General features: G+C 42.9%; 1 pseudogene across 1 annotated transcript; it reads right to left on the reverse strand.

Annotated features, from left to right (window-relative positions):
* Window positions 1-3,406: 3,406 nt before the first annotated feature.
* Window positions 3,407-6,489, reverse strand: LOC147630739 (potassium channel AKT1-like; annotated as a pseudogene). Its single transcript, XR_015267710.1, has 8 exons — window positions 5,981-6,489; window positions 5,635-5,874; window positions 5,397-5,495; window positions 5,212-5,246; window positions 4,592-4,775; window positions 4,305-4,499; window positions 4,133-4,208; window positions 3,407-4,043 (listed from the first exon to the last, which is right to left on the reverse strand). The product of XR_015267710.1 is annotated as a potassium channel AKT1-like (transcript).
* Window positions 6,490-6,744: the final 255 nt, after the last annotated feature.

Consider the following 6,744-nt stretch of genomic DNA (forward strand, 5'->3'; position numbering starts at 1 on the left):
ACTCTAATTTCTTCTCTTCCACACAAACCTTATCTACACAATTTTTCACAATGCACATTCAGAATGCAAAGTCAATAGTTAAATCTTGCATAATGGGAACTGGAGCTTCAAGAGGGTGGAAGAAACAATGGTTGTTTCCCCCATAGAAGCGACGCCTCTCCCAAGAGAACTCCACACATTCACAACTGAAAGAAGCAATCGACAAAAATCATCGTGGGATAGTTACCAATGCTTTGAGCTCACGTCCCTTAAGGCTCCCCAAGCTCGCTTTTGGAAGATCCAGTCCTCCAACCTCCACCTCCACCTCCATTCTATCACCGCATAGAGTCGCACACACCACAATGCAAGGCAATCTTCCTCTCACTCTCCCATACATAAGCATAGAAGAGGAACATGCACAAGAGTACACACACACTCTCTCTGTCTCTCATACACAAGACAAGACAAGAGCTCTCATATCATAAAGGGGGATTGTGTGTTTCTATTATGAGAAATTGCGTTATACACAATTGGTCCTTATTCACACTTGGGCGCCCAAAACTTACTAACTAAAGCCTTGGCTGACCAATATCTCATAATGTACAACCTTTATAGTGCCTTTACATAACACTTATTAATTTCCTCAAATGGAGGAGCAGCTTTGTTAATTCGAAATGAGATTAGCACACACAAAAAGTAGTACTTGTCAACACAGGAGCTAATAATAATCTACTGTCCTATGACACATGGCACTCCCTTTGGAGACCATTGGTAAACACCCCGACCATGGTCACTACTATCACTTCACATTTGGTCCAATTTATAGATACTATTACAATTCGGTTTCACATTGGAAATAACTACTTAGAAGAAAAGTTACATGTTATGCCTATAGGGACAATGTGTGAAGAGATCCTTTTGGGACACGGATGGATGGGAAACAACCGGTGTCAAATTGATTGGGATGCAAGGACAACAATCCTGCAACAAATGGCCTCAGGACAAGTTACAGTCCTCATGATAGACAAAGAGCCCTTGTCACCCAATCACCCACCCCAAGTTAGCCACTCTTCTCCCACTCCCAATCACCCTGCTCCCCGGCTAACATAAAACTATGCCACCCAAGAAGAGACCTCTCCTGAATATTCCATCATCTCGCCTAGCCTCATGCCCCGAAGCAACTCAAGCACCAAACAAAGACGCAACTAACAGCTCTAACTTCACTTACACAACTAATGGGCCGCAAGTACACACTCAAACCCGCTGCACCTAACCCAATAATCCTCACTGATGGTGCCCAAGAAGATCCTTAAAGCCCAAGGTTATTATATGAGGGTGCTACAACTGTGTGGATTGCCCGAAGATCCAATTCCCCCACTCAAACCTAAAAATGCCACCACTATTGAGAGGACAATCAAGGCCTTACCTTCGACCTCAACAAAGGCCTTACCTTGAAGCAGCTGTTCAGATACTATGAGTGCATCCAATGGAATCTTGCCTGGCAATTGTAGACCTTCGAGAACATGATGGGAACAACATTTTGGACCAGCTACAAAGTCTTCCATCAACTGCCCCCGCATCCCAAATCGTGGTACGACTTCATTAGAACATATTCCATCTACTATTGCTGATTATACTTACCAGCTCCGAGGACGGATCTAAAATAGGGAGGGGAGTATGTTAACCACATTGGTTAGCATTGTTTTGAAGCATGATTACACTTCATGTAACTTATTTTTATATAAGCGTGCTAAGCGTTTCATGTAAAAGATATATGGGATGACCGAGCTTACGACTTGTGTAATACCGACCATAAGAATAAACCCAAGTGTACGAAATCAATTTTACATCCCTAATTGTAAAATGGGCGGCCTCTCATTGTAAAAAGAGAGCTCTTGTATATAAGTGACTTATCAGATATGAAAAAGGACAATCCCATTATCACATTTGAGCTCTCTCTCTCTCTCTCTCTCCCTCTCTCTCTCTTGTTGTTATGGTGGTAAGCTTATGTAGGTTTCTTGATTGTTGGTGTATACATGTAGGTGATGGCTTCTTGGCTTACTTCTTCTCTCTTCTTGTCTTCTCCCACTTCTTCACTCTTGCACATATGAAGGCATGGAGTAAAGGTTGAGCTTTCCATAGCTCCCTTTCTCTTTGCTCACTACCTAGCTTGTGAAAGCTCCACTTAAGTGACACAAGTGGTAGTTGAGTGAGCCCCTAGCGATCTCACATAGAGGAGTTAACTCTTATTAAGATTGGCTAGTTCTCGAACCGACCCTTGCATAGTCTTCTCTCTTCTCCTTTCTCTCTCTTGTGCAAAGAAGTATGTTCAGTTACCCCCAATAAGAATTTTCTTTCCTTTTTAATGGATTAAATCATTTAATTTATCACACTACCCCCAATAGATATTTACCTCCTAGTAAGTAAGGCTATAGCTAAATAGGTGTGGATCACTTAATTTTTTTTTTGATGGTTAAACATTTTGTGTAATCTGTGAACGTTTTGTGCTATGAGAAATCGAATGAAATAACAGTTCAGCTTTGTGTTCAGTGATTTCTATAATGTCATGTAACTAAGATTTGCAAAGTATTTCATTGTCCAAGCAAGCCTTGTGGGGTTACTCATCAAGTCCTAAAGAGAATGTTAATCTCCATTCTTGGTGTGGGTGCATAGTATCTCTCTATGGGTACCAAAACTTCTATAAATGATGATTACGTGAGTCGTTCAGCTGCATAGGCATCCAAGCAAGCATTTGTGATGATGATTTTGAGTCTAGCAACCAGCCCCAATAAGATGATCAAACGTGTTTCAAGAGGTAAGGAGAATCCTTATTTTAGGTTAACTCAAGAAAATACATCAAGCTAGCCTTCTTCTTTGCAGAAAGGTTTAGACACATGAAAATTGGTTGTACTGGCACTCTTTTTATGGTAGTGAACTTTGGTGTGGTGGTGGTTTTTCTTGAATTTGAAATCTGCTTGGTTAAATTGGGGTATCAATATGAACAGATTTGGCACCCTCTTTTAGGCTTGCAAGCTCCAGTGTTACTTGTCAGGTAATTGCTTTCATTGTGTGTTTTATATGGACAAAAGCTCTTGCTAAGTTGCTGGTCTACGAAATAGAGATGGTCGTTGTCTCGTATGACACTCAAATTATCGATTTCTGCAGCATCTGCAGAGAACAGTTTCTTTGGCTTTATTTCAAATTTTTGGCCTGCACAATTAAGGACAATGCCTCATCAATGCCTGACATGTTTTTATGTGTGTGCACGTGAGCACAGTGGTGTGGTGGGTAAGAGAGTACATGGGAATGTGTGTGTGTGTGTGTGTGTGTGAGAGAGAGAGAGAGAGAGAGAGAGTGTTTGGGGGGGGGGGGGGGGGGGCAGGGGGGGCACGTGGTTCAAGGCGGATAAATGCATGCATTTTCAGTCTCATTCAATAATACCTGCGACCTTCATTAGCTCTTCAGATGACCTCGGCAAGGCAATCAGTTTTCCACATGCCTCTGTTGCTTCTCTGCTTGTGGGATGGTGTTTGAAGATTGTAACTCTCCTTGGGTAAAAAATCTGTGCCAGATTGGAGACTCTGTTATGCAGGAATGGTGCAGAGACAACACTGAACAGGGACTCCTCAAAATTCATTACTTTGGTCCCCTTTCCTGAAAACTTGGTGGAAATATTTCGTTCAGGAGCGGGGAAGCCATGACATTTTTCTTGTAGGTTGGCTGCAGAGTGTTGTCCCCTGTGGTGTTCTTCCTTTGACATGGATTGCTTATCCAAGCTTTTGGATGGAGACAAGTCTGTGGAATTGATATTTTCTCCATAATTGAGCAAATGCTGCAAAACCTCAGTGTCGCTTTTCTGGACACTGACAAGTCTGTGGAATTGATATTTTCTCCATAATTGAGCAAATGCTGCAAAACCTCAGTGTCGCTTTTCTGGACACTGCTACATAAGAGCTCCCCCACTACTTCTGAGTTCAAAGTTGCATTGTTCTCCCGTAGCAGTTGAGCCACCAACCCATGGCGTGCCTTTATGGCTTCCCATAAGGGAACATTGCCCTCATTGTCTGCACAAAGATCTATCTTAATCAGTGGGCAAAAACTCTCTGGTACCTAAAAAATCTTTCCTGTCCATCAGAGAGAGAGAGAGTGTTGCCTGGAATGTTTGGATCAGCACCATATTCAAGGAGAATTTGAATGCAGTCCATATGCCCATTGGCTGCTGCTAAGTGCTGAATACATTTGAAGGAATATGTCGCTTCTCAAACTAAGCAATGCAGCACTTGACAGTTTTATAAGCTCTTAGAAAGCATCACACACAACTTTACCAGAGGTGTCCGCCCACTATGATCTGCTGTGTTTGGATCCATCCCTTGCATCAGAAGCTCAAGCATCAACTCACTGCTTCCTACTGATGCAGCATGTAGAAGACTCAACATTATGCCCCCTCTTCCGGGAGGGATTGTTTCCTCTATCGCCTTTGCAAGCTCTAAAATGTGTGCACTTTTGGATTCTTTCATGTGCTGTCATTAAAAGTCAAATCAATATTAGTGTTTGGCAAGTAGCAAAGCCAAGTCAGTGTTGTGACCACCTCAATGAGAATAGATTTTGGAACCTGAAAAAGGTTGTCCGCCATAATCTGTCCATCCACCATGTTGGCTTGCACTATGTTCATGAAAGTGATCCGATTGATTCGTAATAGTTGTGAAAGCTTTTTGGTGCGTATTGTGAAGGGCTGCGGCCTGAAGCACAATACTCCTATCTCGCCGACAACACCACCGGGAAGGGCAGGCATGAGGTTGCAGCAGATTCATCTCTGGCATGTGTATGAAGAGTAACCTGAGAGCAACACCAGATGTGACAATGTCCAGCAACCAATGGAGCATTTTCACATCAGGATGATTTGGATAAATACAAGTGGGGGGCTAAAGCTCAATGGCAAAATGGTATATGAGGAAGAAAGGTTTCAAGGCATCTACTATGTGAGAAGTGTGAGTGGATTCACAGCACTGTCTCAAGAAAATCAACACGTGCTTTTATTTGCAGGTAGGCTAAAAAGGCAACAGAATGTTTTGTTCACAGACCTAAAATAGATCTGCATGCAAGGTAAGGCGAGCTGAGACCAATTTTGAAGGAAGTCATGGCTATTAAGACACTGTGCTCCCTCTTTCTGTGCTGTAGCTTTACTAAACAGTTTTAATTTTCAGCAGAGAAAACATATGATGGGAAGCTCATACCTCTTCCGTGCCATTATCGCATGTGTACAAGTCCTGCCAATCAACAGAAAAATAAATGAGCTTAGGCTATGATGCGAAATTTTGAACCTGGGAACTAATACACGGCAGCCACCACTTGGGCTAGAGCCCAGTGGAAGAGGTGGAGTTCAAAGGAAGGAATGAAGCAAAAGAAATCTGTTTTACCACTGCTCCTGATACTACAATGTAAAACTCAGTGGGAGCCTCGTTTTGTAGGATGACATCCTCTCTTGGTGGAAAGTATTCTGCCTTCATTTCTGTAACCTTAAATCACCACCAGAGTGATTTAGCATGACAAAGAACAACCCTGAAAATGTCAATCAAATGAGTTGAAGCAAGAAAAAGTTCTACTATCAATCCCGTGTGAAGTGCAGAGCAGAGCTCCTGGGTTTGAGCAACATACAAGCTGTAAAAGGAAGTCATACGAAGTTCCTTGAAACAGATAGACCCTCTCCACTGTCGGGAGAAACAAATGCTGTGCAATACTAGAACGAATTGCTTTCGGTAAACCAGGCATGATCTCCTCATGCTTCAGGCTCTCGGTTCTGAACTTCAGCCGTATGTGGTCTAACATTTGATCATGCAGTCTTTGTGGCAACCGATTCCGTTCTGCAAAGTTTGTAATGCCTTGAACAGAGTCTCTCTGTAGCAACATAACTGGGCATCAGACACGTTTGGTTTGTGGTTACAACATGGCACAAAATATGCTTCTTCTTGAGTCATTGACTTTATTGCAATCCATGTCTTACAAATTTCCGGGTACAGCTTGTCACATGTCACATGCACGACCAGGTTGGTCATATTGCCTATCAAGTAGGCTGTGAGCCCTAGGTTGAAAAACATGTGGAAAGTCTCAAACACCATCTCCGTGTAATTTTGGGCATGAATGTCACCATAGCCAACTGATGTCAAAGTTGTTATCGACCAGTACATAGAATAAATGTAGCAAATTCACGGGCTCTCCTCTCTGAAACCAGGAAGCACAGATCCGATCCAGGTGTTATCATCCTTATCTTTTGGGTACCATGTTGCAAGCAAGAAATAGAAGCAGCCTGCACAATGAACAACAAACAAAGTAACCTGCAAAAAGAAAGCATTTGTTGAAGTGCAGACTTCATCTATTACAATATCAAACAATGGGAATGGAAAACCAAGCATGAGTTCAAAAACTGACACCGTACAAAACCCCTGATTTTGATCTATTGAATAATCTTAGTCATTTTGATGTGGAGAGAGTCATAAGAGGCCATGCAAGTCACCTCTATCCGAACACCTCAAAGCACTAATTGAATAACCAGAGAAGCAGGAGACCCCCTGACGCATGCTGCATGGCTCCCCACCCAATCTGCCTTCTGGCATCCTTCATCTCCCCCCCATTGTTCAGTGTCCCCTGTGAGGCTCCCCCTTATCTAGCTGTCATGCGGACTCTTTGCTGCCGGTTTTCTTGCCACCAGGCCTGTGCCAACTGCCAGCTGTCTGCCGCTGGGCCCACCATTCCTTATGCCAACCTGTA

The sequence above is a fragment of the Cibotium barometz genome, chromosome 16, assembly GCF_041138505.1.
Source record: "Cibotium barometz isolate CiBa-2024 chromosome 16, ASM4113850v1, whole genome shotgun sequence".
NCBI classification, from domain to species: Eukaryota; Viridiplantae; Streptophyta; class Polypodiopsida; order Cyatheales; family Cibotiaceae; genus Cibotium; species Cibotium barometz.